The following is a 27,224-nucleotide window of genomic DNA, read 5'->3' as shown; positions in this document are numbered from 1 at the left end:
TTTATACAATTCAAATTGTTTCTCTAGCAGGAAATCATCAATAATTTAGAGCATGTCTCCTGAGCAATAAGGCTCAACTCCTCCGTAATGAGCATCTGGACACTATAAAATGAATTAATGGTTTGGAAAAAACAGAGAATAGAATTTTTTTAGTATCTGCACAACACTAGCACCAGGAATTTTTTGAACACAGGCTGTTGAATAAGACATAACAACCTAGTTTGAATACAATACTAACCATTATGAGTTGGTTCACATATCGCAACAGGCTCAAACCAAGCCACACTAAGACTTAACATTTTATAGCTACCAGAACATCTTGATAATGTCACAACACAACAACTTAAATGTACTTAAATGCCCAACTCTCCCACTAGCAAAGACTTAACATGAAAATATTGCATTTTTAAGACTAAACAAGTTATTTAAGAGTAATAACTTGTTAACCGCGTATAACAAATGGAATATCATTTTCTTGGAACATAAATTGGCATGTAGCCAGTGGTGGGATTCAGATATGTGAACAACCGGTTCTCTATGTGGATGCCATTTCCGGAAGTCCATTCTGGGCTTGGGCAACAAAAAATTAGCTACTGGTTCTGCTGAAGTGGTGCGAACTGGCTGAATCCCACCACTGCATGTAGCCTTTTGACCTTTAGGAAGGCCTGAAGATTTGACTTTGCCATCTTGCCTGGGGATCCGGTACTGGTGGAACAAAGCCTGTTAAATGGTCATATTGTTAGTAAGTTGGATTGCACTCTTGTTTTTTTGTGTTTTAAATAGTTTTTAAAATTAAAATTGCTTTTCTTGTGTTTTAATAACTTCGTTGCATTAGTTTGATTCTTATGTATCAAGCAAACCCATGCCTGCTTTTCCATTTGGTATACAAGAATTCCCATTTCCCTAGTTTCTGCATACCTGAGTCTCTGGCTATATAAAAAGAACAAGAGTCCTTGAGGTGCTTTTTGGCTTTTACTGTGACATATAGTCTATTTTACAGAGATCAGCATTTATAAGGTAAAGAGGCATATGGAAAAAGGGTATTGGTCTTAAAGTCGCTCATCAATAGTTGTCAGCTGGACAAGCAAGCTGATGAGGCACACAAGTCTCCTCAACAAAACCTGTCAAGTTATGTGGAAATTGCTAATGAATAACATTTACATAGCAAAATATATCACATTTGTACCTAGCAATACGTTTGCTCAGGTGTGCCTTAGACCAGGGGTGTCAAACTCAATTTCATTGAGGGCCGCAGCAGCATTGCGGTTGCCCTTGGGGGGCCGGGTGGGTGTGGCCAGGGTGGGTGTGGCCTACTGGGTGAGCATGGCCAGATCTATATCGTTCGTGTCAAGGGTGCCTATGGGGGCCTAGGCAGGAGTGGGACAGATCTGAGGATCTCTGGCAGAAGGGGGTGGGACTGGGGCAAGCACCAAGGCATGGTGCATTTCTTCATTCCTCACAAAGGGTAACACCTCCCCAGCATGCACCCAGGAGGCAGGGCCAATGCGGCAGGGGCTGGTTCCTCACTGTTTCTGGATGGCCTTGTGGAGCTGATTGCATTTCAGCATAGGTGGCCACCACAAAATTGTACATTGGCTCCCAGCAATGGCAGTGGGGGCCATTCCCTCACTGTTTCCAGGATGGCTTCACGGGCCACATGAAACCACTTTGCAGGCCGCATCCGGCCCCTGGGCCTTGTGTTTGATATGTCTGCCTTAGACTTTCATGTCTAAGGCAGGACTAGAACTCACAGATCGATCTGACAATACATTTTCTTTCTTCCATTCTGTAGTTCAGCTCAAATGGGCAGATCTGTGGTTGGGACACTTCCTTTGCCTCAATGTAGTCAGTTGAAGGTATTTTTAATGAACTCTCTCCAGGCCAAAATCCCCACTTACCATTAGTTACCATTAAAAACTGTACAGAAATATTGCCTCAATGACTAACATGCTCTAAACAACCTTCATCAATTCATTAACAAAGGGATGAGTGGCATCTGTCAAGCAAAGGTGCTGCACATGAACCAAACAATTTTGGACCTACTTAAGCAGATTTGGGTCCACAGAAGTTTGTAAAGAGGGCACATTCATTTTTTGCAAGTTTTGGGGAGCACATTTTTTTTGCTTTTTGTAGCTTTAAGTAAACAAATCCAAGAATGCAACATAAAGCAATGTAAGCATGATTCCTTGGATATGAACTCATATTGGTGAGTACCTGATAAAAGATGAAATCCAAGCAACAAAGGCAGTGGAAATAATTTATTCAATGAATAAAGTGACTGCAAAGGCAGAAGGGAATGGCGATAATTAGCAGCAGGGGAGTTAAAAATGGAAGCAATTGTCAACAGGCCCCCATACTTTATTTACAACGTGCATTTTCTATAAATTTACAGTTAAATCTCTTCACTGCATATGATAACAGAGAAAACCACTCAGACGTATTAGAACTTCTTAATTTTCTGATTAAAATTTACAATTAGATGGGAAATGGTGAAATTGTTTTCATGCTGGAATCAACAAGAAGAATGCTAGAAGCCAGGAGTCTGTTTACACTCTGCCTTCCCTATTTTTTTTTATCATCCTGATGAACATTTGGAGAAGAGGACAGCACACACTTCTACAAAGGGAGAGAAACATTTCACAGAGGAAATGACTTCTCAGGCTGGTTCTCTGTTGAATTAATAATGAGCAGCTACTGCTACTGACCCTGACAACCTAATAAAACATATATCCCACAGAGACTCATGTCTCAGGAGAGGAGGATAATTACTGAGGTTGCATAGTTAGTGACAATAAAGAGGAACTCAGAAAACACAGTAGCCTTCTGAATGATGTGAGCATCATTCATTTATGGGGCATCTTCTAGTCTTCTCCATGCTTGGGTGTAAGTCAAAAGAGGGCTACTAGCAGCAAGGTGAGTAGACTCAACTACAAAGGCAATTTGTGCATCATGGAAGGCCTGAAGGACCAGGTTGGAGTCAGATTATCCTGGATAAAATCTATATGAATGCTAAGACTCAACACCAATTTGAGGGCACAAACAGTAATTAATCATACATAAGTAACTACAATGGAGAAAATATGTAGCCGAGGATTGAATTGCTGGATTCTTGATGTCCTCTTAGCTTGCTTTTCTTCCTAGAGACATTTCATTATCAGGCTAGTTAGTATCATCAATCAACAAGGGGGTGGAGTTTGCTGACTGTTCATATAATAATAATAATAATAACAACAACAACAATAATAATGATGATGATGTTGGAAGGGACCTTGGAGGTCATGTAGTCCAACCTCCTGCTCAGGCAGGAAACCCTAAACCATTTCAGAAAATTGGTTGTCCAGTCTCTTCTTAAAAACTTCCAGTGTTAGAGCATTCACAGCTTCTGGATGCAGGTTGTTCCACTGATTAATTGTTCTAACTGTCAGGAAATTTCTCATTAGTTTTAGGTGCTTCTCTCCTTGATTAGTTTCCATCCATTGCTTCTTGTCCTGCCTTCAGGTGCTTTGAAGAATAGCTTGACTCCCTCTTCTTTCTGGTAGCCCCTGAGATATTGGAACACGGCTATCATGTTACCCCTCATCCTTCTCTTCATTAGACTTGACATTCCAAATTCCAGCAACCGTTCCTTATATGTTTTAGCCTCCAGTCCCCTAATCATTTTTGTTGCTCTTCTCTGTACTCTTTCTAGAGTCTCAACATCTTTTTTATATTGTGGTGACCAAAACTGGATGGAGTATTCCAAGTGTGGCCTTACCAAGGCATTGTAAAGTGGTATTAACACTTCACATGATCTTGATTCTATCCCTCTGTTAATGCAGCCTAGCACTGTGTTGGCTTTTTGGGCAGCTGCAGCACACTGCTGGCTCATATTTAAATGATTGTCCACTAAGACTCCGAGATCCCTCTCACAGTTGCTACTATTGAGCAAGGTACCTCTTATAGTATACCTGTGCATTTGGTTTTTCTTGTCTAAATGTATAATCTTATTTTTTTCACCATTGAATTTCATTTTATTAGATAATGCCCAATGTTCAAGTCTGTCAAGATCCTTCTGTATCTTAAGCCTGTCTTCTGGAGTATTGGCTATTCATGCCAGCTTAGTGTTGTCTGCAAATTTGATGAATTCCCCATCTATCCCCTCGTCCAAATCATTGATGAAGATGTTGAAGAGCACTGGGCCCTGGGGTATATGTGGTATCTTGTCCTATCCATCTTGATAAGTGAATATCCTAATGCTTTTAAGGTGGAGTGTTATTTCTTCTTTCATTATTCCTGTTTATCTATTCCTAGGTGTTGCTTATCTGGGTACTGGTTAATCAGGAAGGATGTGTTTAGATCTGTTTGCCTCTTTCCTTGACCTTTAATTGCTTCCTTTCTTGAATGGATTGCAGGTAGAATTTATCTAACTATAAAAGGATTCTCTAGAAAACACTTGCATTTTTGGATCTGCTTTGATCTGAGATGTCTATAATTACCCAATTGAAACTGTGATTTAACATGTCAGTGTGCTGTGAGACTGAGTTTTCACCATATTTTCTAAAGTGCTAGTTGATGTTCAAGCATGTGCTCTGCCTATTTGCGTCACATAATTTTCCCAGTCCTTTCACCGTATGTTGTAGATGACTTCTGTTTTGTCTTCTTTGACTGTTGGGTCTTTGGGTTTGCTTAGGATGCTTTGGATAAACTTTGTTAGTTTATAGGCTACCATAATTTGTAGGAATTGTGCCAACCTGTAGTTAGTTTCAGAAATATGAATGTGATGGAATTTTCCGTTTAATGAGTTGTGTAGTTGTCAGTTGCATGATTAGACACTGGTGAAGTTATGTTGGTATCCATAGTATTGAAAAGATTATAATGATAGCCTACCTCCTGCATTTTAGAATGTGAGGTTATTATGATGTGCTGCTGTTTATCTCAAGAGGAAATCACCCATTTCACAATTCATAGCAGAGACAGTCATGCAAAATCTGGAAATAGCAGTTTCCCCAAAGATATAACCCAAATATTGATCCATTGTGGGGATGGCATGTTTGCCATCATCCAGGAAAAAAAAAAGAGATGAGAACACACATTGAACTGTCATCATCACAACTTTCATACTCATACTCACAATTTAAGAAGAGAACAATAGATTATCCTTCCTGAACATAATCATAAACAGAGAAAAGAATGGCAAACTACACATTCAAGGGTACCATGAAACAATCGACACTGATCAAAAGTACTTAATAATCGCAGTTAAAGAGTATACAAAATAAGACAAGCAAAAACAAGTTATCTCTATAATGTAGTATGTAATAGAAATAAAACATCCACAGTGCTCTAGAACAGCGGTCCCCAACTGAAATGTGGGCTCACGCACATGCCCACTGCTTGTGCAGCCCAGTTCCCAATGGGCGGCGACCCAGTAACGGGCCATGGACCAGGGCTTGGGGATCCCTGCCCTAGAAAATGGATAAAAGAGAGATGATCAGCTGGAGATGGTTGTCCCCGTAAAACTGTCAACAAAGGAGGACTTGCACTAATATTTCTATGCATCCATGCCCACAAAGACAACATTGTGCTGCATTGTGTTGAAGTATGACATGTTGTATTCACTTGTTTTAAACATACATGGAGAAATAGTTTCTTGTGAAAAGATTACTTTGGGTATTAGATGATTAAATGGGACTTAAGAAGGCAACTGAATGCAGATGAAACAGTTTCACAAAGTACACTCTGAACAACTGGGCTTGATTATTAAAGTGTCAGCCATAAAAGGCATGATAAGAAATTGTTCTGTGTGTTTGGAAAACCTAAACAATGTGACTGTGCTCCAAACTTCAAACAGTTTTTGGGAATGATCGTTACAATACGAAGCTGTATTCTGAACAGTGTGAATTAAAGCTGCACTTCTGATGAATTATTTTCCTGCAACTAATTAGCATTCTGCAACAGGACTTACATTTGAAAAGTAATTCTGCTTCCCAGGTTATCCCATTCATTCAATGGTTCAAATTCAAAATGATTATATTATCACATTATTTAGGGTTGGTGGCTTTTATGTCTTTTTATTTTCATATTCCTTTCTGAGCTATTTATTAATGTTTTTCCCATTGTTACCACTTCATTATTGTGAAGCATCTTGGAATAATAATAATTTATTAGATTGATAAGGCTGCCAAATCAAAGAGACTCAAGGTAGCTTACAATTAAAAACTAAAAAAACCCCAGCAACAATAAATCTAGTACAGAAAATAAATTACAGATGCATCCCTCTGATGGATTATAAGATATTTCAACCCCTGCCTGTTTAAAAGTCAATTACTAATGGGATCAAACAGATTTCTGAAGGAATGTGATCACCGGGGCATCAACGGTGACAAAGAAGGCAGAAAAATGTGGCTACCTCTCCAGTTATTGATTACATTTCAAACATTCAAAATACATAATTTTGTTATGAATCACTTAAAGCAGTTTGGGGATGGGGGAGATTATTAAGTACACTCTTGAAATACAATTGCAGCTAGAGTAATAAAAAGAACTTTTAGTTGGTCATCAAGATGAATTCAAGTGCTAATTCACATATTAGATGGAAAAATATTTAAGCAAATACAAATATATTAAGGATGCAAAAGGAAAGACACTTTCAGATGAGGAGTCTCGTGAGTGGGAAATTGGTGAAGGGAAAGGTTTTCTTTTTCTTTTTTTTTCTATTGGCTGATATCCCATTCTTATTGAATTCTTATACTGAGGAGTAGAAGATTTCATAATATGTGAAGAAACATGATTTGAAAGGTATCAGACCCACCAACACATCTGAGCAACAAAAGTCAAAAGGAAAGGCAACCTAAGTCACTGGTCGAGAGTGCCTTGAGGATCTCCATTATTTCCATTAGTTCATACCTAACTTGATGAATTTAATTCCTTTATTTTTTCAATGAAAAGCAAATAAATTTAGTAAAATCTTCACTGTCGAACTGTGGTATTATTGCACCAAATTAAGTATAAAGCTGCGAAGGGATTCAAAGGAATATATTGCCTTTCAGCTCCCATGCTTCAGTTATAACACAGATAGTCCTCGACTTACAACAGTTCATTTAGTGACCATTCAAAGTTACAACAACGTAAGTGACCTATAGCCATATTTTACACAGCATCCCCGTGGCCAAGGGATCAAAATTCAGACGTTCGGCAACTGACTCACATTTATGATGGTTGCGACCTTCTGACAAGCAGTCAATGGGTAAGCCCGATTAACTTAACAATCGTGTTACTAGCTTAACAACCGCAATGATTCACTTAACAACTGTGGCAGGAAAGGTTGTAAAATGGGGCAAAACTCACTTAACAAATGTCTCGCCTATCAACATAAATTTTGGGCTCAACTGTGGTATCACAGAGACTTGACATTTTCAGACAGGGAAATATACCGAGCCAGGAAGGCTGGAGAGAAACATGTGCAACAGAAAACAAAAGCACTTTCTTCCCACTCTCATTTCCAACAACAAAAGCCCCAACAAGAGAAATGTGAAAAAAAAATCCCAAGTACACTGAGAATAACAGAAGAAGAAAAAAAACATCCTTTTTGCATAGAATAAGAACAAGAAATCGCAAAGCAAGTTTCAATACAGCATTACCTGGAGCAGATCTAGTTACCCATCCCTTACCCAAATAATCTCTTTCACTTAAAAAAAAGGAAGCTGAGACCACCTAAAGTTCTTCAATGCACTCTGATCATGGAGGATACTCTCCCTAGTCATGATCGCATTAACTCCACCTTGCAAATATCTGACACCAAATGCTATTATACCTACTTTTAAGTAAACATAGAATTATACTGCAAACCTTTCAGATTTATAAGATATACTGAGTTGAGTACATAGTCCTGGAGTAGAAGAATGGTATTCATATTAAAAGTTATCAGAGAGAGGTTCAATTATCAATATTACAGTAATACATCTAAATAATGTTTTTAATTCTACTGACAAGACTATAAAAATTGGGACAACATAAATTGCACCAATATAAGCGGAAGAATCTGTACCATCCTACAAAGCCGCAGTGAAAATTGTCATCCATTTATCAGCTTCTACGCTGTTCCCCTTGAGAGAAAAACAAAGCAGATCGATAGTAAATATGGTGAAGGGACTGTTAATCTGCACCAGGAGCATTTCTGCAATTTTAAAAGAAAATGCAGTCATCGTGGTTCTTCTGACCGTTCTTTTGGATGATAATTAAAACCTACAAGACAAATCCAATCTGGACAGAATTATAGGAAGCCAGAAAGGATTCAGGCAAGATCAACTCAACCTGTTACGTTGAGCTCTGAATGCAAAGTGCCATAACAGCCCAGTAGCAGGAGGAAACTATGTTTAAAACAGGAAAGGGGTTAACTCTTTCCTTCTTACATACATAGTCCTTAACTTGTTATGAAAATTGGCACCATTGTTTTTCCACAGTGAAACAAGTCACTGGTTAATTGAGTCACACCCACTTTTACAACCTTTTTTTGCCACGGATGTTAAGTGAATTATATAGTTGTTAAGCAAATACCGTTTCCTCTATTGACTTTTGCTTGTCAGAAGCTAAGAGATCACATGACCCCGGGATACTGCAACTGTTGTAAATACATGCCAGTTGCCAAGTACCTAAATTTTGATCGTGTGACTGTGGAGGGAGGATGCTATGATGGCCAAAAGCATGAGAGCCAGCATAACTCCTATCATTTTTTTCACTCCCATAACCTTGGACCGTTGCTAAATGAATGGCTGCAAGTCAAGGAATACTTGAACAGGTTAGAATGATAGGGGGGGGGGATGGAAATCCCAAAAATAATTTCTAAGAATATCTGTAAACTGAATTCTTCTCCGGGTAGCTCAAAAAGACTTCAATGTTGTTTAATTATCCGTATCAAAATACATACAAAACTAATATTAAAACTATTGATACATAACCACACATATGTCTGAAAGACTGCATCAGTTCTTGCCTCTAATAAATACATTTCGCGTAAGGGGTATGATGCCACAAATCACCCAGAATGACTCAGAGCTTGACTCACAGTCAGCATACTTGAGATCTCGCTTTTCTGAACATTAGTAGTCACATCGTTACTTGGACTATCACTTGGTTGCTTCAATGAGCCAGTTTTCAACCCCTGTTCTATTCTTGTGACCTGGCAGGCTTTGGCACGTCTGGAGAAAGGAGGCTGAGGCTGCAAATGGGCTCCGTGCATGAAGGAATGCTGATGTGGACCTACATGAACCAGTGGTTCTCTATGAATTTGGAAGGCCTCGATTGGTTACATCCTGTCAAAAATGGTTAGTTTCCACAGTTGAAGCACCCGCATTTGCTGACCTCATTTTTGGCACTAAAAACTATAAACAAGAGATAGGGGCCTATTAAAAACTATTTTTGGTAGCACTAATCACCAAAACTCCCACTTCTTCTGCTCCATAAAATGTGCTCGGTCAATGAAATGGAACATCTCAGCTGGATTCAACACTTCCTTCGACTCAGCGAAAGGAAGCACTTTTTCAGGCTACAGTCTGTGGATCTTTCTTCCCAGCAGGGTAGCCTCTACCTAGCAAATCAGGCAGCCCTGAACGAAGACACAGCAGCATCAAGGGACGGTGGTGCAAGTAGGGGGGATTTAATGAGAGACATGAACATGCAAAGAAAGCAAGCCCAGTGAGTGGTCCGTGGATCCCTGGTGTGAAAAGTGCACTTGGCTCTGACTTGCAGAAGAGCTGAGCTGAGGTGAAGAAGGGATCACATTTACCAAAGAGAAAACTGAATTGTTTCCTCAATTATTGTGAACTGGGGAGCGAGTGACGTCCTATATTCAGGGAAAACTCAAAAATAGACAAAGAAAAGGGCAGGAGGTAGAAGATGAAGGCAGGCTGTGCTCAAACAAAAGGTCTCCCTGCCAATGACTCTGGAAAAATTATATTGCGCACAGGAGGTATCTTGGAAAGAGAGGCCGTTCAGGTTGGACCCTCCAACATTATAGGTGGAGAGAAATGAGAGCTGCAGGAGGTGAGTCCATTATTTAACAGGCCACCAGGTCCTAAGCATACTTACCTGGGGAGAAAGCACCACAAAATCAATTGGACTCACTATACAGAAAAAAAGTGTAAGTATCCCTGTGCCTGCAGTTTACACAGAGGACTCTCTACCCAGCTCTTTTCTTTTTGCAAACAAAAAGATGGTTCAATGCCCCGAAGACCTCTTCCCCGGGTTTCACCCCAACTTATGTACAGATGTTAGGGAGGAGAAGGAGGAGGCACATTTATTTATTTATTTATGAGACTTATATACCGCTTTAAGTGCAAGCACTCTCTAAGCGGTGTACACCAGTAAGCAATGTGTGTATGTATATATATATATATATATATATATATATATATATATATATATATATATATTTACATTGCCCCCAACAATCTGGATCCTCATTTTACCTACCCCGGAAGGATGGAAGGCTGAGTCAACCTTGAGCCGGTGAGATTTGAACCGCTGACCTGCTGAACACAGTCAGCTAAAGTGGCCAGCAGTACTGCACTCTAAATAGATAAACAGAGCCATCTCCACATAGCAGCAGCCCATGCATATTTGCTTGGGAGTAAGAGACATTGAACTGAATGGGATAATTGCAGAATATACAGGTGTTTGTTTGTCGTGCCTAGATTTTCCAGATTTCTGCGTGGTTGCGTGTGTCTGTGTAATTTACATATATGGGAACACAATCCTATTTGTGTGAGACAGAAAAGTTTGTAAATACAATATGTATGTGCACATGTATGTGCACACATGCGCGCACACACATAGGATCAGTTAATTTTAAAAAATGAGGTGCCTTATCTTATTGGTAATACACACACACAGAGAGAGAATGAGAGAGTAATGTAAAATAGTAATTTTATTGGTAATTCATTTTAATTAGTCTATAGTAAATTTTGTACGGCCTCAATCCTTTTTTGGAATGTGGCCTCTGGCCTGTGTAGACAGGCAATCAAATATGTCACAAACACGTATCTGTTAAAGTGGGAAAACCCCATGAATTTCAGTTGGAGTTAGAAATCTTCCTCAACAAGGCAGGGAACTGAGCAGTGCACATTTACTATCTTTTGTCTGTGCCTTTCTGTTTGGCCTGAGGGTCAGAATCATCTTAAATTCAGTGTCATCTTCCTTTTGTATAAATATGGCATTTTAACTTTGTCATTTGAAATGCTGCTAGGCTAATTCCCATGACTCCAAGGCCTTCCTGGGTGGTTTCCAATTACAATAATCTGGATGGTGCAACTGTATTTAAACCTCTATCAAAGGGTCAGCCCGATTTTTAGTATACATTACTATCAAGCACTGAATCCATCCATGTGGATGAGAAGGAAGCCATGACAACACTGGCATAAAATCTCAGGTCCTAAAGAGGTGCAAAACTGAATTTGTCCCAGTTCTTGCACACTCAGAATTTGAGATGAACAGACCTGACTTCCATGGAAGAATACAGATTCTCCAATGGATTCTACTTCTAGAAATTAAATAACATCACTCAATGAATCCTAATATGAAAATTGACAGACAAACAAACAAAAAACCTAGATAAGCAAGGGCACAAATGAATTGTGAAGAGTCCTAACAAGGGGCTTGTCAGGCTATTGGAAATGGATAAAGAACTTCAGTGCCAAAGGGATGTGTGTAATTTCTATTGAGTATATTACATACATCACTTCTTTCTTGTATTCTCTATTAGAGAAATATAGGTTTGCTACTATACTATTGTAATGTGGCTTTTTAGCCACTGACGTGATTACAGTACAAACTTATTATAAAGTTACAAATTTAAGAAGCCCCCAATTAGATCAGACCAAAGGTTTTATCCAATCCTGGTTCTGTTCTTAGAGGAAACAGTCAGATAGCTCTAGATTAATTCAAACTTTTGTGGGTTTTGTGGCATTACACTATCACCTAGCAAGCTATGACTATTATTATACAACTTCTGGATATTTAAGGTGACCAACTTTTTTACAATGAAAAGGAGGACATAAATAAATTGAAGAAAAAAATATCGTAAATAAAAGAAACATTTTTTTCATTGCAACAATAATATAGATAACTTGCATGTGCAAAGTTTGCCAGCCGGGTGTTTTGGCGCGCTCAGCAGCAATTCCTATTGGCTTTCGAAAGCCAATAGGGGGAGTAGCACAGCTCATGCAAAAGTTGAAAAAAAAACCCCATCAAAAAAAGGTGCCGGAACGCCGTTCTGAGCGTTCTATGAGGAGAAAAAAAAGCCCTGCAGATTAGTCTTCAAATATCGAAAAGGAGGACATGAAGGAGGACACTTTTTGAGGGAGGACAGAACTTACAAAAGGAGGACTGGCCTCCCTAAAGGAGGACGGTTGGTCACCTTAGGATATGCCAGTGCCAGCGATTAAGATAAAGAGCCTTTGTTCCAGAACCACTGCATTGCTTCGCAGAAGTCCTGATTATTTTCTCTAATCCATTTTAGGGGTCCAGCAGTTAACCTTTAGTTATACATTGTATTCCCTCCTGCAGATTCCCACTGGCATCAATATAATGCTTAATAAATATTGTATGTAAGAGCTGTGCGGTCTAAGTACTTCACCACTGTGATTTTTTTGAAAAATGTTTTTGCATAATTCATGACTTGATATAGTTTCTTTTTCTTAGAAGCAGATGATTCTAATTAATTATGATCTATATTAATTTTATACACGGTGATTATAGACATACATTGATAATAGATACTTTCAAAATACCTGAAACCCCAGTATGTTAGCTCCCTAAGTTTTTGCCATTCGCCTCTTTCATGGATCCCTTTTCCTGTTACAGGTAGTCCTCGACTTACATGCATTTGTTTCGTGACATTCTAAGTTACCAAAGCACTGAAGAAAGTGACTTATGACTGTTGCAGCATCCCCATATTCACATGATCAAAATTCAGACACCTGGTAACTGGCATGTATTTATGATAGTCACTGATGACCTTTTAGGACCTTCTGATAAGCAAAGTCAATGGAGAAGGCAGATCCACTTAACAACTGTGTTACTAACTTAACAACTGCAGCGATTCACTTCACAACTGTGGCGAGAAAGGTTGTAAAATGAGCCAAACTCACTTAACTGTCCTGCTTAGCAATGAAAATATTGGGCTCAATTGTGGTCGTAAATTGAGGACTACCTGTAATATTTACTCTCCATATTTGTCACGATATTTTCCCACAATTTGCTACCCCATATAAAAAGAAGGTACGTTATCATAATCTCCAATAATCTCTATAATCTTCAATCTGCTTTACCCCTTAGGGCTTTTCTTCAAAGTACAAATAACAATCAATAAATAATATAATTTAATATAATTTCTTTGCAGCAGCTCCTTTTCTCTTTGCTTCCAGTATAATTTCATTCAAGCAAAACTTGACTCATAATAACTTTGTAATGGTCCTGCCATTTTCTTGAGTTCTGCTTCTGGTTTCTGTTTTGACTTCCTCATCTAATTTATAATCCTGGGTTTCCCTGGATGTCTCTCCCCCCCCCAACCCAAAATCCTAATCCAAAATCACCCTAGACATAAATAAGAAAAAAAAATCAAGCATGTAGATGATTGATATTGCACATATTTTTAAGCCTCACCAGATAGATTATACCCCAAAAAATCACAGACCAGATGGTACAACATTTCATTAGAGTAATTGGTTTAAAATAGGAACTTTTAAGTGTGTACAGAGGAAAGGAACTCTATCTTCAAAGTGTTTCTCAAACTTATCACAGTCGACTAATGAGGCTGTCATTAACTCTTTCCCAGAGCCTTCAAACAACTGAAGCAGCTTCATAGGACAACAGCAAGACACCACACGGTGGAATGTGTGTGTATGTATTACTGCCACTGAACAGGATCCATTACTACACATGTCAGTATCGTGGAGATACCTCAAAATTGTCATGGTGATCATGAAGACCTAAAGTCTCTTAAATTTGACAATCTCGATTTATATGCTAATATCCCCTATCCTGAAAATCCTCATTTCAAAGTCTGATGTAATCTCTGTGTAGGAGATGACCAGGCTAAGCCCAAGGGCGGGGTCAAACGCATCATCAGTTTAGAGTATCTATACTCCTATAAGAGACCTAAGTTTAGCCTTCCTTGAAGTCCGTTGACTCTTATCTGATGCCAATTTGCGTTCACCATTAGTAAATCAGATTCATGTGTATAAGTAACATGAAATAAACTTGTAGTACATTTGAATTCTATCCTGTTTCCTGAGTTCTTGCACCTGGCACTAGGTTAACTAAAACAGGGAGACTGATGGACAAATGAACAGGTGATTCACCAATAAAAATCACACTGCCCTGTATAGTTTAAGCCAGGGGTCCCCAACCCCCAGTCCGTGGACCATTACCGGGCTGCGGCATGCCAGCAACCAGTCCACACAAATAAGCAAAGCCCTATCCACAAGATGCAGGCAGCACACAAAACCATACACCCTCTGGTCCGCGGTAAAACCTCTCTCCACAGAACCAGTCCCTGATGCCCAAAAGGTTGGGGACCTCTGGTTTAAGCATTCTAGGTATCCAGAGGAAAAGCTGAAAAACTACATATATTTATTATAGGTTCCAAATTTACAACCCACCGCTCCTGAAATTTCTTGTCTCCTACAAACATTCTTGTCCATATTTCTAGCACTTCTAAGTAGTAGATTCTCAAATGTTTCCCTATTGATCTGACTAACGTTTATTTACTTTCAATACATAAGTGTTCTTGTGATATTTACAGCTGTAACTCACCTTGCATTAAGTCAATTATCACTTTATATTAACTATTATTACATGCTCTAATTGCATGGATTTACATATAATACTAATGCACAAACTATGGATTATATATTATAATGGGTAGATCTGCCTATGATACAAAACAAAAAAATATATAAGCACATCTACACTGGTGGTGTAATCATGTTTTTTACCCATTTTTAGTAAGTTCTCCTTTGTTTTATGATTGCTCTCTCCTGAGAGAAATGCAGTGCACATATATTAACTTGAAAACAGCCAAGAAATCACAAGCAAGCCATCTGTTTAATTCTGGGACTTAGACAGGGACTAGACCCTTATCATCAACACTGTGCCTCTGGATAGGCTTTATCAATATCCCATCTATCTGCACAATAGTCATGCATCTGTTTCCCAGGGCCATTACTGCAGGTGTCCTTTTTACAGGCAGACACACAAAATGAGCACAATTTGTCAGATTTTTTTGGGGGGGGGGTTTAAAAGAAAGAAAGAAAGAAAAAGAAGATATTAATGCTAGAATGGTAAATCTGCAATTCAGGAGGGACCAGGTTTTGGTATAGAGGAGTCAACAATGGACTGTTAAGTAAACCAATTGTTCATTCAGAATATGGTGCTCTGCCAAAATTCCTCATCAAAAACCCTTTCTTAGTCAAGCAAAGTACATCATCATTCATTAGAACGGCTGTTATTGTGTCATATCATGGAGATCATAAGGTATAGGTTTGACTTCACAAAATCCTACTGAGGCTTGTACATCCTCTTGACGAACAATGGTGAAAACTTCTAACATATTTGGATTTTATTATTTAATGCACTGTTCTTACAATGGCTTAGTTTGTAACTACAGCCCAGAAACAAATGTGGTCCCTTGTGGAGGACCACACAACCACAACCCATATTCTTTCAGATGAGCATTCTGCCTTTTGCATGGAAAAGGGAGAAATATAGGGTGGAGAATATTGATGCAGACTTCTTAAGAATGTCAATATTCCTTGTTACATAAAATAAAACGACTGGCCTTGTTTCTGCAGAAAGAAGCATTATTCTCTATCTCACCCACCTTCCAATAATATGTGTATAAATTTATACCAATAAAGACAGTACAGAATTAATTTGGTTGCCAAAATGAAACCTTATGAACTTTCCAAGGATTGCAGTATCAGAGAAGGAGAAAAAAAAATCAGGCAAGGCAAGAGCAGAGTGCTTGACAGTTTTGTAACAAAGAACACCTTTTCCATCATCTAAATGATGCAACTTGAACTGCAAAGAAAATAATTCAGTCAATAATATCAGCCCAATCACAAAGCATCTGCCTCACATATTAAATGAAGGTAACATATGATAGGGAGCTGCTTTTGTTCTACTCTGACAAAAGCTCTTAAGTAGTGGCTTTTTTGTTTCATATCACTATGCAGTTCTAAAAGGTGAAACATATATGCTTAATTTATTGCTCAAAACCAGTGCCAAAGCTGGGGAAAACTAAAATTTTCAGTATCTATTCAACCAGCAAAACATCCTCAACAAGATTCCAAGGAAGAATTTTCAGAAAGCTTTGAAATTACTCTTTTTTCCAAGTCAGTATTTTCAAACATAGGGCTAAATTATGGCTTTGGCCAGTTGACTTATACAGTACCAAAATAACTTCTAGGTTAAGTTTAGTGCAAGAGCAGGCAAACCTTTTGTAGCTAAAGCCTACAGATTCTTGTTAATCTATTTTTTGTGCAAATACTGCAAAGGATGTATCTAGTATTGACCACAAAAGGGAGCAAGATCCGAGGGTTTTGCCTTCTTTTTAATACAAAGGGGGATATTTTAGATTTACTAAAATGGCTGTATTAGATCTACTGGAAGCTTGACACTACACATTCCGCTACTTGTTTATTGTAATATTTATTGTAATCTGGCAACATGTCTCTATATTTGGAGATGATAACCTTGAGGGGAGAAGAAGGAAGGGCTCCCTAAGGCGACAGGGCCATGGGGATTCCTAACAAATCAGAAATCCTAATTAGAATTAGGGCATTACACTGAACAAAGCATAGAAGGATGTTTAGTTAAGCTGGTCCCCGTAGCAGGAGTCAAGAAAGAAAAATGGAGTGATGGTATATTGTATAAACAGGCCTACATGACACAGACATATTCAAGTTAAGTACATGGGATGGTGTGGGGAGGAAGAGGGAGAAGGGATGACATATATACCATGACATAATCATTCAACTGATGCAGATTATTTTTTATTATTATTTTTTATTGAAAAGTTTTATAAAAATTACAGTATACACCCCAAAACCTACCCACCCTAACCTCCCCTTTCCCTCCCCCACTTCCCAGAGCTGAGTACAGGGTTACAAATATAATAATCAAACTCTAACTAACATTAACCAACTATATAAATAACCAATTCCATAATGCGCTTTAACTCCCCTTTAACATAAATATAAACAAATTAAAAATAAACATAATAATATAAACAAGTCAATATTATTAAACAATACAATATCCAAATTGTTAAACAATACTAATACTAAAAATAATAATAAAACTAATAAAAATTCAACTATAATAAACTATTAATAATAATAATACTCTAAAATTTACTCATAAACTAAATGAAACTTTTTAGTCCCATATTTATTCTGAATATAATCTATCCATCTTCTCCAGACCGAAATGTATCTTTCTTGTGAATGATCCTTCAAGTAAGCAGAAATTTTCGCTATTTCTGCTAAATTTGACACTTTAAGCGTCCATTCTTCTATAGTAGGCAAGCAATCCTTCTTCCAATATTGCCCTACCAATAACCTTGCAGCTGTTATCAAATTCAACATCAAATTAATTTCTTTAGCATCACAATCTACAATAACACCCAATAAAAATAATTGTGGGGTAAACTTTATCTTTCTCCTAAAAATCTTTTGAATGTTCCATCAAATCTTAATCCAAAAAGCTTTTATATTTCTACAAGTCCACCAGATATGAAAATAAGTAGCAAACTGATTATTATTGCATTATGTTGTTCTGATGTCACGGTTGTTACTATGACTTGTTCCAGATGCCTATGTTAACAGATATCAAATTTATTACTTGGGAGGAGTTAAAATGTAAAAATAGTGACATTTGGTCAGACACAATTTTTAAATGGTCTGATTGCATTTGCTTCTGTTTTGTTAGAAAATACTTTATTAATTAAACAAATTTGTAAAGCTGTCCAACTCACACAATAACTCCTGACAGCATTCAATCCATAATTAAAAAATCCCAGTTTTTTTAATTTACCCCCGCTTTAATTTTTATTAAGTGAGTGTGTGATATTTCATTGTAACCAGCATTGAAATTTTCCTACATTTATTTCCATATGCATGTATTAATTAGCGTCTGAGAAGCTTTTCATCTACACAAACATTTTGAGAGCCAGTTTGATCTAGTAGTTTGGGCATCAAGCTAGAAACTGAAAGACCGTGAGTTTTAGCCCTGCCTTGGGCACGAAGCCAGCTGGGTAACCCTGGGCCATTCACTTTCTCTCTCTCTCCGCCCTTAGAAGGAGCAATGGCAAACCACTTCTGAAAAACTTTGCCAATTACCGGGACTTGCCCAGAGACTCGGGCATAATTGAATGGAAGGGGGAAAAAAAAGCTTTTCATCAGAAAGTTAATGTGCATTTCTTCATTTAACATTTCTTTCTCCTGCATATAACAGTAAAATTATATTTAAAAGTACATTCAGATACGTCTATTAGGAAATTTAAGTTCCACTGAGCTGAATGAGACTTATTTCACAGTGAATATAAAAATGAACAGAATCCTAACAGGGTATTCTTATTAGTTGGTCCTTTTTATAGAAGGCTTCCTTTATTTATAGATGCTATAAAAATGTTGATATGCACTGTTTTATTTACTTAAAAATTATGACATATCTTAAAATTCCATAGAAGTATGAAATTATTATAAAAAGACAACTTTTTCTGATGATTTTCTAAAAAGACACAGTTATACTGTCTTTTCTCCAGAAGTTCAAAATATTAGTTCTATAACTTTTCTCCACAACAATAATCCCTCAGTGGAAGCTACTGGGGACTTCAGTCTAAATATTCCTGGTGCCAGAGTAACTTCTTAATCGCTATACCACATAGTGTTGGCTTTCTATTTTTAAAACCCTTTTTAATATATTGTTTTCTCCCTTACATTCAAGCTTATCTTTTGGTGATTATAATTTCATATATAGCTTCAGTGTAACTAATATCTGATCTTTTGGATAATTCCCAAATTATCAAATATTTATTGACTCAGATTTGTAAGAATTTTTTTTAAAAAGGCATATACTTCCTTGCATTCCCCACAGTACCTGCATCTTCCAGTTTAAAGTACATAATCTAAAGTACACGATCCAATGAACTAAAGTTTGATGTAGTTAGTATTTGGATAGCAAATGTAGAAGAAGTGGCAGAGGCTGAGGGTGGAGTCAAAAAAGGAATCAGCTTAGAACAGTGGTGGCGAACCTGTGGCACGGGTGCCAGAGGCAGCACTCGGAGCCCTCTCTGTGGGTACCCATGCCATTGCCCCAGCCTTGCTTCCCCCTGCGACCCCCTCCTCTCCAGCAGCCCCCCCTGAAGGAGAGTCACCCTCGAGCGTGGCCCACATGGAGCAGCGCAGCCAAAAACATGGCAGCCAGGCAGCGTAGACAAGACTCTGCCCTCACATCCCATCATGCAGTTGATGCTGCAAGGCGCGGGCAGAGGGTGTGGCCGCCATAGCGCTGCTGGGCTGCCTGGGTGATCTGCAGCGGGCCCTGGAGGCGGTGAGTGGTCCTGTGGGCAGGCGGGGCAGGGGATGGGGGGTGGAGCGGGGGCGGGGCGGGGCACGGGGTGGAGCGGGGGCCTAGAATCTCTACATTGCCACAAGCAGACTAAGTCCAACCAATTGAATTCTGTTAACCCTAATCTAGCTCCAAAATAATGCTAATCATTAGTTGACTAGATTCCTATGCATAGGGAAGTGCAATATATCAGTCTAATTGGAACTTAACATGTGGCCTTAGTCTTTCGCACCTGACAGAAACCCACCAGGATACCCCCGTACCCCCTGAAATAAAAACCTTTGGTAGACAGCGAAATTGAAAAATATTCCAGGAGCAAGACATAGCAAAGCCCTTTCCAATTTCTTGAAAGATTCATGAAATCAGCAAGAATCAGAAGAAGACATAGCCACAATTTAATTTCCAATGCTTTGAAAAGATACCAAGATATAGGAAAAGCAAATTTTTCCAAATAAATTGTAAGAGAGGGTACGAAACAAGACTCAGTTCTGCCTTGGAAAAGTAAGGGGGAATTGCCATGCCAACATTCCACAAATTTGTTATGTTGGTCTTTGACCATAATAAAGATTTAAGTTGGTCTGATTCCCCAAACTGGATACAATGCAAATGTGTGGATTTCAAATCCCAAACTTTCCAGCCTACATGGCCATTGTAACAGTGAAAGTTAAAATCCACATATCTGGAAGCTGCCAAGATTGAGGATGCCTGCCCAAATCTCCCTAAAAATGAGAAATACCTTTTTAATTAAAGCCAGGATCCTTCAACTTATACAGTACATTATAGATAAAGAAATTCATCTTCTTCAGAAGCTTTGGAGCAATTCCCATCAATTTTAGTTAGTACATCCACGAGCAAAGGATCTGGAAAGGCTGAGTTGCCTACTCTTAGAATAAACGTTGTCTGCCAGCATATTTTTAGATATATGCCTACAATATTTAAAAGAGCATCTAATAACATAAAGTGTGGATGTGATCAAGATAGGTGCACTCAACAGGAAGATTTGGTTGTCATTAAGTGGATGTAGGGTAGGAAACAGACAAATTGCAGACAAATTTGCACTTGTAGCTTTCGAGCAGATTATTTTTTTAATCCTGAATCCCCAACAACAAACCCAACAAACCATTTCTGTATTTCTCCCATGAGAACTAGATGAATGTGTCCACAAAATTACCACGACTTGAGCTTCAGACAGATATTTTACCTTATAATGTTTCCTACAGATTATATTACCTCCTTCAATTAAAGGAATTCATTTGCTGCATTTTAATTGTTAGGCTGATTAATTTGGCTTAAGTTTTTATAATCAATATTTGGTCATAAAATCATATTTGAGTAACAGCTGATTTTAGTAGCAACTACACATGTAGCTCTTTGCTGCCATCTAATGGTTGACCAGAAATTTACAACTTCAATCTGGCAGCCTTATAACAATTTTGTTTAAAATAATTCTGCTTTGGAGTACTGAATAGTTTTCCTAAATGCACCATATATGCTAACTCAGCATATGATCCTAGTACATAGAATAGAATCATGGTACCATGAAATTGGAAAAGGCTGTATAAAGACCAGTGAGTCCAAGTTGCTGTTCTTTGCAGGAATCCAAATTAAAACACCCCCAGACAGCTGGTTGTCTAGCTCCTCTGTAACACATGGAGCAATAGGAAGCTCACCATATTTCTTGAGTAACTGCTTTCACATCAAATTATTCTTACTGTTAGAAAGAACACATACTATTCTTCTTATTTCCATTTGTGAGATGGCCTTTCCAGAAACCACTGTAGTAAAACTACTGACTCTTAAAAGCCTTACACCAGACGGTATATAATTAGAAGAGAACAATTTAACAAAATGTTATTAAGTTTATATAGATGAGGAAAAATAGGAACAATACAGGTATGGTAAAGGGAGAGGGTGGGGGGAAAGGGGAAGGGAATAAAGGATTTAGGGTAAAACAAGGATAGGTGCAATCACATATTTCAACAAACAAGCTACCGTCCGGATCATAATAATGAGTAAATATCATATTCAACCATTTTTACCGTAAGCTTAGACTATAACATATTAAAAACAATTAGTAAACAAATACTTTGATCTATTAAGTAAACACTACTAATAAAATCTCAAAAAATCCTAACAATCAAGAGTAACAAATGAAAATCAGTAAATCACGAAAAATAATCATATCATCAACATGTTAGTTAGAACTCGGTTAAAAATCAGTCATCTGTTCTAAAATATTGAATCCTTCAAGTTCTAACGTGTCTCTAACCATTGATAAATTTTTTCCCAAGTTATAAAATAAATTGAATCATCTTTTTCTTTCATCTCTAATGTTAGTCTATCCATTTCTGCACACTCTAAAATTTTAGTAATTATAATCTGGTCAGATAGTAAATTCCCATTTTTAATCTCCATCATTAAACATTCTTGTTTAACCTCTGATGCATATTCTCAGGAACCTTTGGAAGGTTTGCTTCTTTTAAATAAGCCTGAATTGCATCTTTAGAAACCGTCTCCGCCTTATAAAGTGTCAGAAGAGAACAATTTAGACAGCATACAAATGTGTGTTTACATCAGCTTATATTTAAAGAGAAGCTTCAGCTTCTTAAACAACACAAGATAGGATGTACAGTATTGCATACAATGTGTATGGATGCATCCCTAAGAGAATCTCAGATCAGCAGTTTGCCTGAAGAATGTGTTACAATTTATGTACATAAAAATCAGATAAGAACTTGAAATTTCCCATGCTAATATTCTCCTCATCTACTGTCTAGAGAGGGAGGGATGTCGCAATAATGCAGCAAACACACAGATACCAGAAGCATGGATGGCCTTAGATTTGCAGCATGAACACCTGCAAAGCTGCCTTTCCATTCTGCAGAATACACATATTTAGGTAAAGGAAGAGATTCCCTGAAGTTCCTAGTAACTTCATGGACAATCCACGTTGTTCTTGTGACAACAATATGGAAGAACATTGTGTTCCTATGGGATATATTTGCAACTTCAGTGAGTGTGCCCCAAATGTTCTTTGTGAAGGTTTTTAAGTTAGAGATGGAGAAAATCAGTAACCACCAAGGATGCCTTCTTGACTATTATCTCTTATGTGTCAGTAAAAATAGAAGCTTCCTTGTATTAAGCCATAAGGTTAGTACTGTTAATAAAGTAGCATGTATTCCATCTAGCCAAATTCCATACAAAGCATTTATATAACCTGATTCCGTTAACCAGGGTTGTCCAAGACTTTTTGCTGCTCAAATTAACATAGTCCAATTGTTATGAGCCGGTTGTTATGACCCAGAGCCAGCTTGGTATAATAGTTGTGCTGGCATAGAACCCAGAAGACTATGAGTTCTAATTCTATCTTAGACATGAAAGTGGGCTGGGTGACTTTAGCCAATCAGTCTCTCTCAACCCCATCTACCTCAAAGAGTTGTTAGTGTGGGGAAAATAGGAGGAGGGCATATTATGTATATTCACTTTCTTAAGTTACTTACAAAGTAATAAAAGCAGGATAAATAATCTAAAAAATAAACCCCCATTTTCTACCTATAGAAGCACATTTGATAAGCATTTAAATTTACTTGGTGATGGGACAATATTTTTAATCAAGTGTGAGGAATTTGCAAGAACTCTATTCCTTGACAGCACTATTACTGAAGATGCTTAGAATTATAATTCAACAACATCTGAGGGCCACAGCTTCCCAAATTACGAAGATGTAAGGCTGGTTGCCTGAAATATCTAGTTGTTTATGCTGTATCCAGCATCTGTCAAATTGGTTTTTAACTCATTTAAATACTAAGAATCTATTTTGTAACAGATTTTGAGATTTTTTTAGATTTAATTTTCCCAGAGGTAGTGGCACATCCAGCACATCTGGAGAACACTTGATTGAGAAAGGCTGTTCTATATGTGCTCTATTGCTGAATTATGGTCCTCTCCCAGGAATGACATTTACTGTGGTAGCCAAAAATATAATTAAAATGCTGAAATAAGTTTCCCACAAACCTATCATGCCATGAATTACATCTCTAATTTCACATCTAGAAATATTACTAGAGAAAAATGATGCAGAATATCATCATCACTATAAATCTTGTACATTATTTTAGTATGTCAAATCAACCCCCTTTTATTCCAACTATACAAGGGAATCTCATTTAAGCCCATCCTATATGTCATATGCAACAGTTTAGATAGCAAGTGTAAGAGTAAGTAAACCTCACAAGACCAATTATGATATGATACTTGAATAGAGGTGTTTTCATCCAGACTTTATCCTTATGGAAACAGGACCCTCCCATTTCTTCTATCATTCCAAAAAAAAAAAAAAAAAACAAACCCCAAAGGAATATTAAATTAAAAATTAAATGTCTACAATGCTATTATATTGAGAAGCTGTACTCCTGATTTTGGTTGGTCGTTATGAAATCACCTTGGAATTTTATTTATATTTGGTATCTTTCAATAATTTAATGAAATAGTTCTATTTCTAGATTCTAACCCTCCTATGGGTGACCTTGCCAACACATACCTGACATTAAATCCACATGTAGAAAAGAAAATGTTCAAAAATAAGGGTGGGGTATGAATCTAATGAAATGTAATTTATTAGATCTACATTCTGCAACAGTCACAAAAAGACTTATGGCAGATATCAGGAATGGGAATGGGACAGTAAGACATCCTGAATCAAAGATAAATTCATTCAGCTTGTTTTCTTGCCTATATAAACTCCAGCCATTGAAGTACAAAATCAGCTATCCCACATGGAATATACCATCCATAAATGCAAACTGCTCCCCTACTCCCGCTTTATTCATACCTAGCATTCAGACAATCTATATTATAATGTGGAGCTACAACAGCTATAGTGACTGATTGTGAAGCACTATATATTTTCTTTCAATCTTTATGGGTTTTTTTTGGCAAAATTAAAAAAAGGATATACTGTTGATTCTAATGTGAATAATAGATGAAAAGAGCAAACACAGCTTGTAAATTGTCTCAAAGGAACAAGCCTATCAATTGTCCATATGTAGTCATTTCAGCTCTTAGTTTTGATCTACAGTATATAATCTATGCATTCATCAGCCTAGGAGTGGTATCAGAAAGTAGGACTAGGAAGGAGACAATAGCTGTAGAAAAGACATAGTGAGTCTCTAGACTACAGAAACAGTCTGTTGAACATCAGACACAGTCAGAAAAGGAGTTAATCCATTTTGGAACCCCTGCCTTGCCTCTGCAATGTGACAGTACAGTATGAAAGCGATGCAGTCCAAGCAAATAGTAGCAAATAGGAGGAGAGAGAGCCATATTGATCCAAGAAATTATTATGCTCTTTATTTGCTATTTTAACAGGAAAAGAGTAGAAAAGCATTCAAAAGAAGGAAGGCACTGCCTGCCCACTAACCTTTTGCAATTCACTCTATGCAGCCATTTGCTTTTGCAGCAAAGCGTCTGCTATAGCCTTGCAGGCTTAGGTCAATATAAGCAGGTTTGGTTGGAAATCCCTTCTTTCCAGCTTTCCTAGCAAAGCATTTTTTTTTTTCAACTTGCAGAAATCCTTCTCTCTTACATCTTAAAATACCCACTACACTGGAATGAGAATTTGAAAAAAAAATATGTATGCGGTGCTTTGTGATAGTTACTCAAAAATTATTCAAAGGGAGAGGGTGTTCATTTGTACAGGAGAAAGAAACATTTTTAAAAGGAATAGTAAAGTGACTCCTAAACTGAGCCTGTCTGATCTATGCAAAGTGACGTTGCTCCTGCTCAGATCATTCATAAAAAATCTTAGCATGGTTAAATAGAAGCATCCAGCTAAATAACTGAAGTTGAAAATGCATTGGGAGATTCAGAGATGACAATTGGAAGGTGTGAGCTTTGGTTATCAAATGGTCTTTTATTTTAAATGATTGTGTGAGTCTCTTTCCAGAACACAGCAGTCCTCTATTACACCACTACGGAAAGCCAGAACGTCAAAAAGCCTAATCCCCATAGCGAAGGGTTTTAACCAGTTTTTACACTATTTTTAATAAAAACCATAGCCCCGCATGTAAGTGTCAATTATGCAAAATACTCCACAAAATCCAAGCTCAAGGGAGAAGTTTCTTCTCACTAGCCCATTCTTTCTCCTTCGTGTAGCGCTATACCTTTACCAGATGAGCTTCCTTGTTCTCCCTTTTTCAGGTGAAACTCAGACCCAACTTTATGCCATTTCTAGCAGTCCACATGCACAGGCGAAACATGCGACACGCCAGCTGGCGACGGGGGATAAAGGAAAAGAACCCGTAATTGCCGGGGATGCGCTTTATTGATTGCGTGCAATGCACACAATGAAGAAAAGGAAGCTCCACGTTCAATGTAGACAACCGTCGCGGCGAGTAAGGGGAGACGACCCACAAGCCACGCCACGAAGCTAGAAATTCAAACCCACAAACTATCCTCTCTTCTAGTCTGACATACCAGCCTCCGCCCCTTTCTCGCCTTGATTTCCTTCAAACACGGCTTCGGTTGCTTTACTTTCTTGCGAGCCTCACCTTTATTACCTGGAGCATTTGGCTGGGTACCTTTGTTGTGCACGGCTCCGGCTCCGGCTCCGGCTCCGACTTTAGCCGCTGCAGCACCTTGTGTTGCACGATGAATAAATCAACCCTCCTCCCCATTCGCGAACTGGCGGAAAGCCTCTGCTTTAGTCCGTCACCACAGCAACCCCCGGCGAGAGGCGCACGAGAGAGGCAGGGGGCAAACTGATTGGACCGCTGGAGCCTATCTATAAAGCGTCGAGGAGGCGGAGCCTAGCAGACAGATGCCTTCCAAGCAGAGCGGGATGGGCGAGGCAGACGTGAGAGATGCACTTGCTGAGCTCCGCAAGGAGTGAGGGCGAGGCTGAGAAATAGGGGGATTTTATAGAGCAAGTCGCATAAAATGCAAAGGCGGCCTGCTTGTCCATTGTGAGGGAGAAAATCTGTACGTTGTTTATATACATGATGAGGTCTGAGCCAGAGAAGATGTCTGGGGAAAAAACCTTGGGGCAAATAGCTCAGGGAAATTCAACATGTAATGTGAAAAAAAAAATATTGAGGATAATTATGAAAGGAATTAAAAATAACAGTGACAATACTGTAAGGGGTTAGGAACAGAATTAGATTTATTCTCCAGTGTAAAATTATTGTATCTGGACTCTCAAAGTAGACTGGAATTTGGATGAAAACAAGGAGTAACAATGATTCGAGGGACTGAGGCAACTTTCTCTGAGGAAACAATTTGGAGCTTTTTTATTTTAAAAAAAAAAAACTAGGAGGAAGTAATACTTCAGACTGGGCTATATTCCTTGCTCCTTTAATTTTCTCAATTAAAAGATTCTCTTCATAGTCTTGGGAAATTCCCTTTAATTTAATTATGTGAGGAAACAAGTATCACCTTAATTTAATCAGTGGAGAAGATGCATAAATAATACGGTACTTAGTTGTTTCAAAACATTTCTAGCTAAATTAGAAAACTTGAGCTAAAGCACTTAAAAAATAAATAGACACTAATACAAAACCTGTATATTAAGAATGGACACTGAGGCCTAAGGGCCACATGTCGCCTCTGAACATCTTTTT

General features: G+C 38.1%; 1 protein-coding gene across 2 annotated transcripts in view; it reads right to left on the bottom strand.

Moving 5' to 3' along the window:
* LOC120302146 overlaps positions 1–26,270 on the bottom strand; it is a 67,217-nt gene extending 40,947 nt beyond the window's left edge. Inside the window, exon 1 of one of the 2 annotated variants that reach the window (XM_039330139.1) lies at positions 26,166–26,270. The gene's annotated coding sequence lies outside the window, so the exon portion shown is untranslated. Of the gene's footprint in view, positions 1–26,156 lie in introns of both variants that reach the window. The other variant, XM_039330137.1, reaches the window with a different exon arrangement.
* Positions 26,271–27,224: the final 954 nt, after the last annotated feature.

This window comes from Crotalus tigris, unplaced genomic scaffold (assembly GCF_016545835.1).
Source record: "Crotalus tigris isolate CLP2741 ecotype Arizona unplaced genomic scaffold, ASM1654583v1 scf7180000024424.1579004, whole genome shotgun sequence".
NCBI lineage: Eukaryota > Metazoa > Chordata > Lepidosauria > Squamata > Viperidae > Crotalus > Crotalus tigris.
Note: the sequence above shows the minus strand (reverse complement) of the source record. Positions and strands in the feature narration are given on the sequence as shown.